Here is a 14,706-nt window from a genome sequence, read left to right as displayed (position 1 = left end):
CCCCCTCCCCTCCGTCTTAACAAGAGACGAACATACAAATGACCTGCTCAACGACGGGGTATGCAACCTCGGGTCAAGATAATGTCAAAAGCTTTGGCTTCACATTGCTCGATCACTATAAAGAAGAGGCGATAAGGTCGACTTTCGGCAATAAGAAAGGTGAAATGATCGACCATAAAGCAATTCGGATGCACTGAGTGGACGAGGGAGCCCTTCTTCCTTCTCCCTAAGTCTCCCTTAAGAAAGGGAAGGTCGACCCTCCAGTGGCGTTCCTCTAATGGGTCACCTGAACTTTGACCTCTTCAGATCTAAACCTGTCCTTCTGTTGAACGACTTCTTCTCCCTTTCCCCCTATCTCCCTTACCCTTCTCTTCCCTACCCTTATCTCCCTTACCCTTCTCTTCCCTACCCTTATCTCCCTTACCCTTCTCTTCCCTACCCTTATCTCCCTTACCCTTCTCTTCCCTACCCTTATCTCCCTTACCCTTCTCTTCCCTACCCTTATCTCCCTTACCCTTCTCTTCCCTACCCTTATCTCCCTTGCCCTTCTCTTCCCTACCCTTATCTCCCTTACCCTTCTCTTCCCTACCCTTATCTCCCTTACCCTTCTCTTCCCTACCCTTATCTCCCTTACCCTTCTCTTCCCTACCCTTATCTCCCTTACCCTTCTCTTCCCTACCCTTATCTCCCTTACCCTTCTCTTCCCTACCCTTATCTCCCTTACCCTTCTCTTCCCTACCCTTATCTCCCTTACCCTTCTCTTCCCTACCCTTATCTCCCTTACCCTTCTCTTCCCTACCCTTATCTCCCTTACCCTTCTCTTCCCTACCCTTATCTCCCTTACCCTTCTCTTCCCTACCCTTATCTCCCTTACCCTTCTCTTCCCTACCCTTATCTCCCTTACCCTTCTCTTCCCTACCCTTATCTCCCTTACCCTTCTCTTCCCTACCCTTATCTCCCTTACCCTTCTCTTCCCTACCCTTATCTCCCTTACCCTTCTCTTCCCTACCCTTATCTCCCTTACCCTTCTCTTCCCTACCCTTATCTTCCTTACCCTTCTCTTCCCTACCCTTATCTCCCTTACCCTTCTCTTCCCTACCCTTATCTCCCTTACCCTTCTCTTCCCTACCCTTATCTCCCTTACCCTTTATCTCTCCCTTGCCCAGAACGTCTCTGTGTTTGACTACCTCAAAGAAAGACCTGTTACTATCTATCCCTAAAATCCTCCAGAGGGAAGGATCATACAGTTCATACAGCAGAGGATACATCTCATACAACAGAATACAACCGACACAGTCCAAAATAATACAGTAGAAGTCGGGTGGTTCTTCCAAGAAAGGGCAATGACACTGGATCTTGAGTCAACAGAGAATAATATCAAGTTTGTTAGCTGAATAAAGATGGTTTACAACCTCGACTCTTCTGTGTTCTCTTTCGACCATTGTGAGAGGACTGGAGCTCTCCCGGGCCATTGTATGAGTGGTTGAGCTCTCCCACACTATTGTGAGAGTGTTGGGGTTCTCCCGGGCTAATGTGAGAGTGATGGAGATCTCCTGGAACGCTGGGAGAGCGATGGAACTCTCCCAGACCACCGAAAGAGCTCTAAAACTCTCCCTGCCCACTGTGAGAGCAGTGGAGGCTCTCCCTGACCACTGTGAGAGCAGTGGAGGCTCTCACGGACCACTGTGAGAGCAGTGGAGGCTCTCCCTGACCACTGTGAGAGCAGTGGAGGCTCTCCCTGACCACTGTGAGAGCAGTGAAGGCTCTCCCTGACCACTGTGAGAGCAGTGAAGGCTCTCCCTGCCCACTGTGAGAGCAGTGGAGGCTCTCCCTGCCCACTGTGAGAGCAGTGGAGGCTCTCCCTGCCCACTGTGAGAGCAGTGGAGGCTCTCCCGGACCACTGTGAGTGGCATGGGCCTCTCCCAGACTACAGTGAGAGCGCGTAAGCTCTCCCAGAACACTGGGAGAGGGATAGGAAAGGCTCGGTCATTCTACTGAGGGTGATTCAAAATGAGGAAAAGTGGAACAGATGATGGAACAGATGATGGAACAGATGATGGAACAGATGATGGAATATATGATAGAACAGATGATGGAATAGTTGATGGAATAGATGATGGAACAGATGATGAAACAAGACTGAAATGGAAGAGAAGGCTGAAGTGTGTGTGTGTGTGTGTGTGTGTGTGTGTGTGTGTGTGTGTGTGTATGTGTGTGTGTGTGTGTGTGTGTGTGTGTGTGTGTGTGTGTGTGTGTGTGTGTGTGTGTAAGTTTTCCTTGATGTATGTGAGTGGTTCTCTGGAAGGTTCATGTAGGAGGAGGTGGTGATGGTGGGAGGGGAGCAGAAGGGGGCTACGTAATCGGTGTATCTTTACTAGTTATATTTAATTAGATTTACTGAGGTAAGCTGAACCTTGGTCACTGGTTGAACCTCTCTCTCTCTCTGTCTCTCTCTCTCTCTCTCTCTCTCTCTCTCCAACAAGACCAGCATACTCCCTCTCCCTCTCCCACACTCTCCCTCCGCGTCAACCACTCTCCTCCCTCCTCTCCCACATGGTTACCTGAATCTCACATCTCCACCCAACTGTGGGCAAGCTGGAGACTCACCCACCACCACCACACCGCCACCATCTCCACCACTCCCTCCACCAGTGGTGGAGACGACAGCCATGGTACTGATGAAAACAGGTCTACAACACCGAGCAACGGGATTCGAACCCCATTCACATCCAGCAGCCACAGTCGCCACCTTGCAACCATCTTCAACACCTCCCTAATATATCTCCCCACCTCCCTCCCTCCCTCCCCACTCCCTCCCTCCCTCCCCACTCCCCACCTCCCTCCCTCCCCACTCCCTCCCTCCCTCCCTCCCCACTCCCTGACCTCCCTCTCTATCTCTCCCTGGGGGTGTATCTGGGGAGGCTGGCTGCAGAAGGAAGAGGGGAGGGTAATTCTCTGGGGGGGTGGGGGGTGTTTACAGGTCCCAGAGAGAGAGAGGGACACAGAACACAAGGAACACAGTGTTGCGAGGCGTGCCCTGGCTCAACACACGTCCGCCCACAACACCAGACCTAACCGTAAGCTTCACGTCTCACAAAGACCTCACACATGCTCACAAAGGAGGTGCAAACCTCACAAGGACCCCTCATATGATCACACACATGCGTCAAGCCTCACAGGGACTTCCCATATACTCACAAGGATGCATCGAACCTCCAGGGATCTCACATGACTCACAATGAGGTACCAATAGTCACAGGGAGTTCCCATATACTCACAAGCATGCATCGAACCTCCAGGGATCTTACATGACTCACAATGAGGCACCAAGCCTCACAGGGACTTCCCATATACTCACAAAGATGCATCGAACCTCCAGGGATCTCACATTACTCACAATGAGGTACCAATACTCACAGGTAGTTCCCATATACTCACAAGCATGCATCGAACCTCCAGGGATCTTATATGACTCACAATGAGGCACCAAGCCTTACAGGGACTTCCCATATACTCACAAAGATGCATCGAACCTCCAGGGATCTCACATTACTCACAATGAGGTACCAAGCCTCACAGGGACTTCCCATATACTCACAAGGATGCATCGAACCTCCAGGGATCTCACAGTACTCACAATGAGGTACCAATACTCACAGGGAGTTCCCATATACTCACAAGCATGCATCGAACCTCCAGCGATCTCACATTACTCACAATGAGGTACCAAGCCTCACATTACTCACAATGAGGTACCAAGCCTCACATTACTCACAATGAGGCACCAAGCCTCACAGGGACTTCCCATATACTCACAAGGATGCATCGAACCTCCAGGGATCTCACATTACTCACAATGAGGTACCAAGCCTCACATTACTCACAATGAGGCACCAAGCCTCACAGGGACTTCCCATATACTCACAAGGATGCATCGAACCTCCAGCGATCTCACATTACTCACAATGAGGTACCAAGCCTCACATTACTCACAATGAGGCACCAAGCCTCACAGGGACTTCCCATATACTCACAAGGATGCATCGAACCTCCAGGGATCTCACATTACTCACAATGAGGTACCAAGCCTCACATTACTCACAATGAGGTACCAAGCCTCACATTACTCACAATGAGGTACCAAGCCTCACAGGGACTTCCCATATACTCACAAGGATGCATCGAACCTCCAGGGATCTCACATTACTCACAATGAGGTACCAAGCCTCACATTACTCACAATGAGGTACCAAGCCTCACATTACTCACAATGAGGTACCAAGCCTCACATTACTCACAATGAGGTACCAAGCCTCACATTACTCACAATGAGGTACCAAGCCTCACAGGGACTTCCCATATACTCACAAGGATGCATCGAACCTCCAGGGATCTCACATTATTCACAATGAGGTACCAAGCCTCACAGGGACTTCCCATATACTCACAAGGATGCATCGAACCTCCAGGGATCTCACATGACTCACAATGAGGCACCAAGCCTCACAGGGACTTCCCATATACTCACAAAGATGCATCGAACCTCCAGGGATCTCACATTACTCACAATGAGGCACCAAGCCTCACAGGGACTTCCCATATACTCACAAGAAAGCGCCAAGTCTATCAAAAGAATCTCATATACACACAAGTAGCCTCGAAGCCTCACAAAGACTCTCATATACTCACAGGGAAGCACCAAGCCTCACTAGGGGCTCTCACATACTCACAAGTGTTACCATCATCCTCTCACAACACAGCCTTACCTCACAATCACTGAGTTTACATCAACACAACCGTGCTTAGGTAAACTAGGTTCACACGAGCGGGTAAACTCACCAGCGACCATCGGTAAACCAATGGGTATACTAAGGCCTGTAAACCTCTCACTAGGTAAACAAGATAAATCTACACAGATTTTGAAGAATGTATTACAATATCACACAGGAAATTGAATACTTCATATATATTATGTCTTGAGTTTACCAATTTACGAACACCAATTTCAGGAAATTGGACAATGACAAGCAGAAAATATATCGTTATTAGTAAAGCAGTGAAGTGATATATATATATATATATATATATATATATATATATATATATATATATATATATATATATATATATATATATATATATATATATATCAGACTAGACTGAAATCCATTGTTATATATTATAATACAAGTTATACCATAAGTCATTATTAGAAACAGATAGACAGATAAATAGATAGATAGACTGACTGATAGATATTCGTCTATCAACTGCGTGCCTCTTCCTGACAGTCACAAGCATGTATATCAAGCAGTGAAGTTTGTGGTCAAGGTTAGTGTGGTGTCTGCACGTGATAACTGCTTGGTTCTCTGTCTCATCTTCTCCCTGAGCACGACGGTACGACCCTTGAGCACGACGGTACGACCCTTGAGCACACGACGGTACGACCCTTGAGCACGACGGTATGACCCTTGAGCACGACGGTACGATACTTGAGCACGACGATACGACCCTTGAGCACGACGGTACGACCCTTGAGCACGACGGTACGACCCTTGAGCATAACGGTACGACCCTTGAGCACGACGGTACGACCCTTGAGCATAACGGTACGACCCTTGAGCACGAAGGTACGACCCTTGAGAACGAAGGCACGATGGCCTTTGCCTTTGATCCGACCCTTAACGACTAAGGGTCAGGTCAAAGGTCAATGTAAACCACCATCCCATAGCACCCAGTACAGCAGTGTGTGACAGCCCCCTCACACCACACAACACACAGCATACCACACCACACACAGCATACCACACAACACACAGCATACCACACAACACACAGCATACCACACAACACACAGCATACCACACCACACACAGCACACCACACAACACACAGCATACCACACAACACACAGCATACCACACCACACACAGCATACCACACAACACACAGCATACCACACAACACACAGCATACCACACCACACACAGCATACCACACCACACACAGCATACCAAACAACACACAGCATACCACACAACACACAGCATACCACACCACACACAGCATACCACACCACACACAGCATACCACACAACACACAGCATACCACACAACACACAGCATACCACACCACACACAGCATACCACACAACACACAGCATACCACACAACACACAGCATACCACACCACACACAGCATACCACACCACACACAGCATACCAAACAACACACAGCATACCACACAACACACAGCATACCACACCACACACAGCATACCACACAACACACAGCATACCACACCACACACAGCATACCACACAACACACAGCATACCACACCACACACAGCATACCACACAACACACAGCATACCACACAACACACAGATATAACAGCATACCACACAACACACAGCATACCACACAACACACAGATATAACAGCATACCACACAACACACAGCATACCACACAACACACAGATATAGCAGCATACCACACAACACACAGCATACCACACAACACCATGTGTGAGATAACGGACGACTCTACCACCACTCTTCCCTGTATGTAATGATATAACTGATATCCTATAACTGATTTATTGATAATCATGACTTTGAAGGTAATAGAGGAGGCGCAACGGGAGAGGGAAACAGAACTGTTTGAGCGAAACGCATTACTGCAATAGATACAGACAAGCAGACAGACAGACAGACAGACAGACAGACAGACAGACACACACACACACACACACACACACACACACACACTACCTCATGACTACGTTGCCCCACTAAACCCCATTACCTACCCATTTAACCCCATTTATCTAGCACCCATCTTCCTATCTCCCATCTATCTATATATCCTTCTAACTATCGACTATCGTTGTCTATCCACGACCATCTATCTATTCACAGAAAATACAACAAAGATTATAAATTCCTTGATTGTCAAGCAAAATAGAATCCTTGCTTGTCCATTACATAATCCTTTGTTTGCTCAGTAAACAAATCTTTGTTTGATGCAAACAATTCCTTGTTAGTTCAAAAAACAATTTCTGGTTTGTCCAGAAAACAATTCCTTATTTGTCCTACAAAAATTTCTTTTTTTATACCAAGCAAACAATTACTTGTTTTCCTATCAAACAAGGAGCTGCTTGTTGGGCAAACAAGGAGCTGTTTGCCCAGCAGGTACACTGGACCTCTACCATTAGCAACGAGAGAGAGAGAGAGAGAGAGAGAGAGAGAGAGAGAGAGAGAGAGAGAGAGAGAGTGTACACCTGGATGTCAGACCAAGGATAGGTAGGTGAGGATAGGCCTGTGATAGTCGAGGGATAGTTAAGGCGGGTTAGAGCATCGGCGGATGGGATAGGAGAAATTACAGCCAAATATAACATATTTGACGAAAGGTGGATAGAGAGGAATAGAGTGCGAGTGAATCAAGATTGACAGGGATAGACTGAAACGTATCATGGATAGATGAAGAGACCAGCTCCAGATGGTTCTGTACAGACCATAAGTCAATTCTGGAACGTCTAGGATAGACCACTTGTGGTTCGAGCAGGATAGACCACTACGACATACCATACTGGGCCGGGGATAGATGACAGGGGTCAAGGTGGACTGGCTAATGGCTAGGCGAGAGAGAAATGATTTGTAAGGTGTTGATTTTACCGCTTGACTGGATGAGAAATGGTCATATGTGAGTGAGAAACTGCTTGCTCTGAGAGAGAGAGAGAGAGAGAGAGAGAGAGAGAGAGAGAGAGAGAGAGAGAGAGAGAGAGAGAGAGAGAGAGAGAGTAATTACCTCTTTGTACTGTAAATGGGGGGAAGGGGGGGGAGGGAGTTCTACACTCGTGGGGTCCCATCATCTCTCGAACATTCTCTATAATCACATAAACATTTCAAAACTCCTGTATGGTGTCTACATCAACCATGGGCTCAGTCATTCTCTTCTAGTTCATCCCACACTTGTAAACAACATAAGTACTTCCTCACGTCTTGTGCAAACACGTCATGTCAACTGTTTGCTCCAACCAACGCACACCTTTCGAAGGACTGTTTACTGTTTACATCATCAATCCGAAAAGCTTAAAGTTCCTTATCAACTCACTCCTGACTCTTCTCTCTTCCATGATGGACAAATCTGTGGCCTCTAACCTCTCACTGTGTGACTCAACTCTCTTAATTCTGGTATTATCTTTACTGACCTCCTCTGCATCTTCTCTACCATCTCTATGTGCTTCAGATCGTTGACCCAATTTGAGAAGTATATTCCAATCTTGGCCTTATTATGTGAGATATGAATCGCTTGATGAATATTATAGTCTCCATATACCTGATTGTGATTCTAATATTCGCAGGTAAACACTCTGTCTCCCTTATGATTCTCCCTGGAGGGTGACCTCCACGCTCCCTGGAGGGTGACCTCCACGCTCCCTGGAGGGTGATCTCCACACTCCCTGGAGGGTGACCTCCACACTCCCTGGAGGGTGACCTCCACGCTCCCTGGAGGGTGATCTCCACACTCCCTGGAGGGTGACCTCCACGCTCCCTGGAGGGTGACCTCCACACTCCCTGGAGGGTGACCTTCACACTCCCTGGAGGGTGACCTCCACACTCCCTGGAGGGTGACCTCCACGCTCCCTGGAGGGTGATCTCCACACTCCCTGGAGGGTGACCTCCACGCTCCCTGGAGGGTGACCTCCACACTCCCTGGAGGGTGATCTCCACACTCCCTGGAGGGAGACCTCCACACCCCCTGGAGGGTAACCTCCACACTCCCTGGAGGGTGACCTCCACACTCCCTGGAGGGTGACCTCCACACTCCCTGGAGGGTGACCTCCACACTCCCTGGTACTATCTCTTCCCGAACGTATTAACTTATCTGTCCAGCGGATATACAACACTCCCTCAACACGTAGAGTGAACGTATGTGTGTGTGTGTGTGTGTGTGTGTGTGTGTGTGTGTGTGTGTTGGACGATGCTCAGCGGACCAAGATGTGAACGACGGAGACAAACTCCAGCAGGAGTGAGTGAGTGAGTGGTCGTGGGACGTACGACTGGCCTGAGGTGGGAAGGAGGGGAAGGGAGGAGGGACGGAGGAGGAGGAGGAGGTCGTGTTTAGGTGTCTTGAAGGTGGAGGGCTCGAGTGTGGGGGGGGGTTCTTAGAGGTGGGGTGGGGGGATTGAGGGGGAGGGGGGGGAGGAGGAAGGGATCTTGGAGGCGGGAGGAAGAGCAGGTGGGAGGGGGGGGGGAAGGGGGTGGGTTTGGAGGTAGTGGTATCAAATATGATAAAAAGCAACACACGAGAGAGAGAGAAAGAGAGAGAGAGAGAGAGAGAGAGAGAGAGAGAGAGAGAGAGAGAGAGAGAGAGAATCGACCATAACCTTGCCCCAAGAGATGTTTTTTAATCATAATAATAATAATAATAATAATAATAATAATAATAATAATAATAATAATAATAACAATAATAATAATACCGTATTAATTACTATTATTGTTTCTACTATTATCAACCTTAATGAAATTCATCTACATCAGATGACTTATAATACCATTATGACTGTAATTATCATCGTAATTAATACAAATTACAGCAACAATATTTCACCATTTCTCTCTCGTCGTAAAACCTCTGTTCCCACCTACACACAATAGCTGGCTGACAAGGCCATTTCCTCAAAAGCCTTTTATAATCTAATATCTTCACTAGGGAGGGGGGTCTTCTTCTACCCCTGGGGCCTTTTATCGCGTGTGGGGGGGCCGTGTGGGGGGGTCACTATGTCCCCCGGATGCATTAAGACACCACGAACAGTGAGAAATTCCTAGTTGAATTACTGACCTCGGGAAGCACCAGAGTGGGAATTCAACATACAACCGGAAGTGTGAGGGATTGGTGTACACTATGTGGCTAATCTTGTAGAACATGTACTACAACATCTATGTAGCCAGTCATGTAGTACAGCACCTCTGTAGCCGGTCATGTACTACAGCACCTCTGTAGCCGGTCATGTACTACAGCACCTCTGTAGCCGGTCATGTACTACAGCACCTCTGTAGCCGGTCATGTAGTACAAGACCTATGTAGCCAGTCATGTACTACAGCACCTCTGTAGCCAGTCATGTACTACAGCACCTCTGTAGCCGGTCATGTAGTTCAAGACCTCTGTAGCCAGTCATGTACTACAAGACCTCTGTAGCCAGTCATGTAGTACATCTCTGAGGCATCTACAGTCCACTGTAGATTCGCGTCAAAATGCACTGTATCTGAGAAAGTTCAATGAGTAACATATGCTACAATGAGTAACATATGCTACAATGAGTAACATATGCTACAATGAGTAACATATGCTACAATGAGTAACATATGCTACAATGGAAGAGACAATTGTAGATTTATGAGAGTAGATCTACGTGTGGTCTCGTAGTAGCATCATCTACATCTACTCCTTAACAACACCTGTCACTTCCTACATCGTACCGTTGACAGGTACAACAATTATCATTAACGTAGACAAGACTAACTCTACTCACGGGAAAGCGGGCAACCTTGCCCACAATCCCTTGTCCTGCTGCCATCTCCCAGAACACAACGTGTCCGTCATCATATCACAGCGAAGTTCACACTGTGAAAACCTACCCAGTCATCACCTTTGTTCTCTGAGAACGAGGCCCTGGGAGGCGAGGCCACGTCGCTGCGTCTTCGGTAGTGGTGATCCACGAGAGACCCCGCCAGCGTTCGAGCCCCCCGGCCCAGGTATGGAAGCTCAAAGGCAACCCAGCCGTTCATCACGTCCCTTTTGGACGTTAAACTGGCATAAAAAGTACTCGATAGATGGGGTAAACATAGACTATCTATCTTCAAAAACAAAAGAGAGTCGCCATCGAAGCTGAAGGCGTCAGGAACATAGAGCAAGAGGCTCCTCCTCCTCCTGCTGGTGGTGCCACAAGCGAGCACCCGCATCAGGTCAGCCTCCCACCTGTAATTACAAGCTTCAGGCAAGCAGGTGTGTGTGTGTGTGTGTGTGTGTGTGTGTGTGTGTGTGTGTGTGTGTGTGTGTGTGTGTGTGAATATCAGGAACACAAGAGAAGGAAAACTTGTTATCACGTCGTAAGCACACAGCAATGGGTCATTCAACACCATTACGAGTCACGAGAGACACTTGATTCATTCAAACATGCATGAATCATGTAGAATCATCTAATATTCAACGTTAAGTTGAATCTTCTCTACATACACAAGTCCTGCTTCAACGCGACGACGCCAGTTATACAAGAACAATGGTTTTATTGGCACACATCCGGTCTCTGCTTGTCATGGATGAATGTATGAACTGCTGGAACACTTGTATCTGGCGTTTACAAGCGGACGTCATCACGTACAAGTCTACAAGCTAAAACTGTACCACCTGCCCACTCGATACCTTGTGAAATTCTGAGCACATCTATACATATTTTTGAGTTAGCTCTCTCAAACATCTCTGGCTCACAAAACCCAGGCGCGATGCTAACGAAAAAGCCATATAGACATTTTTTTTTTAGTGAAGTTACTGTTTATGATTTACTTTATCACGAACTTTAAACATTTTGTGGCGTGGGAGACATCTGTTGACTTCCACAAGACAAATTCAACTGAAGCTTCCTGATGTGTGGTCTGGGAGGCGTGTGTGTGTGTGTGTCCGTCCGTGACACAGACCGATGTGGGCCACTGGTAACTCACATTACTGGTAACTCACACTCATGACTTAAGTGTATTACCTACACTTTGTCTCTCACTGAACTGGTTATTTGTCCATCTGAACGTTTGGGTACGACCCTTGAGCAACGACGGTACGATCCTTGAGCAACGACGGTACGATCCTTGAGCAACGACGGTACGATCCTTGAGCAACGACGGTACGATCTTTGAGCACGACGGTACGATCCTTAAGCAACGACGGTACGACCCTTCAGCACGACGATACGACCCGTGAGCAACGACCGTACGACCCTTGAGCAACGACGGTACGATCCTTGAGCAACGACGGTACGATCCTTGAACACGACGGTACGATCTTTGAGCACGACGGCACGACCATTGAGCAACGACTGTACGATCCTTGAGCAACGACGGTACGATCCTTGAGCAACGACGGTACGATCCTTGAGCAACGACGGTACGACCCTTGAGCAACGACGGTACGATCCTTGAGCACGACGGTACGACCATTGAGCAACGACGGTACGATCCTTGAGCACGACGGTACGACCCTTGAGCAACGACGGTACGATCCTTGAGCAACGACGGTACGACCCTTGAGCAACGACGTTACGATCCTTGAGCAACGACGGTACGATCCTTGAGCAACGACGGTATGACCCTTGAGCAACGACGGTACGACCCTTGAGCACGACGGTACGACCCTTGAGCAACGACGGTACGACCCTTGAGCAACGACGGTACGACCCTTGAGCAACGACGGTACGACCCTTGAGCAACGACCGTACGACCTATGGATATGATGGAAAATTGGGGTCGAATAATGTGGGTTTGAGGTGAACGATGTATGATTATCCAGAGTTCGTATGAAATCCTCCACAGCCAGGGTCTGCCACAGCCAGGGTCTGCCACAGCCAGGGTCTGCCACAGCCAGGGTCTGCCACAACCAGGGTCTGCCACAGTCAAGTCGCAAGGCTGGCTCACTCTACCATACTCTACCATACCCAATCTGCCATACTCTACCATACCCAGTCTACCATACTCTACCATACCCAGTCTACCATACTCTACCATACCCAGTCTACCATACTCTACCATACCCAGTCTACCATACTCTACCATACCCAGTCTACCACACGATGGTCCACTGTCACCCATATCCAGCTGGAGGGACGGTGTGTGGGGACCTGTGCCTCCCCCCCCCCACGTGTCGTCTAGTGGAGGGGACATGTGGAAGGTCATCCACCAATCCACCCACCGTCGACCTGTGTGGGTATCTGTACACCAGCGTCGTCCACCACCTGACTGAGAGAGAGAGAGAGAGAGAGAGAGAAAGAGAGAGAGAGAGAGAGAGAGAGAGAGAGAGAGAGAGAGAGAGAGAGAGAGAGAGAGAGAGAGAGAGAGAGAGAGAGAGAGAGAGAGAGAGAGAGACCCTCAATTACCCAATTGGAACACGTGATATATAATGATGTTAATTATATTCCCGAGACAAAATCGAAGGCGTATATTAACTCATAAAATTACATTGAACACTAACCATCCCCAGGACTGAACCCCAGCCCGAATTGAACCCCCAAGACAGTGTGGGTAGAACTCGTACCAACACTATGACCCTAGTATAATAAACCAATAAACCAGATGCTTGAGGAAAGCAAGCACTCAGTGCATCTCACACCACACCGGCAGACATCTCCACTACAACCCCACCATCCGACTGGCTCCATAAAATCCGGATTTGGTATCTAATAATCCTTCACGTTCCCCATCCAGAGAAATCCGGCTTTCTCATTCAAGAAATCCACATTTCCCATCCCGAAAATCCTGATGTCTCATCCGGGAACCTTACGTTCACAGCAGCGAACACCGAGACCCACTGGCACTCACACACACACACACACACACACACACACACTCTAATTCTATCACTTATAAACAAGTTATACGATGGTGATTCTTCATGGCGGGTTTACCAAATCACAAAGATAGTCTGTCATGTACCAGACGCTCTCCATTAGATCTGACGTCTTGAATAATAATGCAAATGCATCTTCCCACGCGAGTCTAGCTGGACCCAAACATTACCAATGTACACATGTGATCGCCCTCCTTCCTGATGCACATTGCCAGTATTACATACAACTGACTCCGTTCTAACCAGCGAGGAGCAGTCAGGTGTATTCAACCTAAGTTCTCCTTTCTAACCCTCAAAATTCACAATCTTTTAAAAGTTTTTACAAAAGTACTTGACCTTACAATCTAAAATACGTTCATAGAACAATGAAAAACTTCAAAATTATCAGAAACCACTCAGTTTCCTTCCTCTCATTTCACGTACACTGAAGACCTGGAGCAAACATGGGTCACACATCAACATCCATACACTCAAATCATTTTCCACTTGGCCTACTACGTCGACCTCTCACATCAAACGAAAACGATTTCTTCTAAATACAAAGAAATTCCAACACCTTCGAAGCAATGGGTCTTTTCGAGGTAGCTTGCGACGGCAGCAGCTGATGATGTGAGGAACTCAAGATCAAATGTAGCGGTTGATGAACCTCTGGACACCTACTGCTTTAAACCACTTGTCGCTGACTTTCGTAAATCAACGAAATTGTTTCGGCACATTTCTTAAGCAACTGGACACACGTCGTTTGGAAATGAATTTCTGACTTTGATACACTTATGATTATGAGTTGAGACATTTTGGCCTGGAAAAAGAAATGTTTTGACTTAGGAAAAGTTCTTTGACCTGGAAGCCTGGAAGAAGTTCTCTGGCCTGGAAGCCTGGAAGAAGTTCTCTGGCCTGGAAGCCTGGAAGAAGTTCTCTGGCCTGGAAGCCTGGAAGAAGTTCTCTGACCTGAAAGCCTGGAAGAAGTTCTCTGGCTTGGAAGCCTGGAAGAAGTTCTCCGGCCTGGAAGCCTGGAAGAAGTTCTCCGGCCTGGAAGCCTGGAAGAAGTTCTCTGGCCTAGAAAAAGGTTTTGGCCCAGATAAAG

At 47.8% G+C, this 14,706-nt stretch overlaps 1 protein-coding gene across 4 annotated transcripts in view; it reads right to left on the bottom strand.

Moving 5' to 3' along the window:
* Positions 1-14,706, bottom strand: part of LOC139762727 (uncharacterized) — a 664,138-nt gene that overhangs the window by 329,385 nt on the left and 320,047 nt on the right. The gene's annotated exons all lie outside the window — the stretch shown is intronic.

This window comes from Panulirus ornatus, chromosome 44, assembly GCF_036320965.1.
Source record: "Panulirus ornatus isolate Po-2019 chromosome 44, ASM3632096v1, whole genome shotgun sequence".
Taxonomy (NCBI): Eukaryota; Metazoa; Arthropoda; class Malacostraca; order Decapoda; family Palinuridae; genus Panulirus; species Panulirus ornatus.
This window is presented reverse-complemented; position numbering and strand designations above follow the sequence as displayed.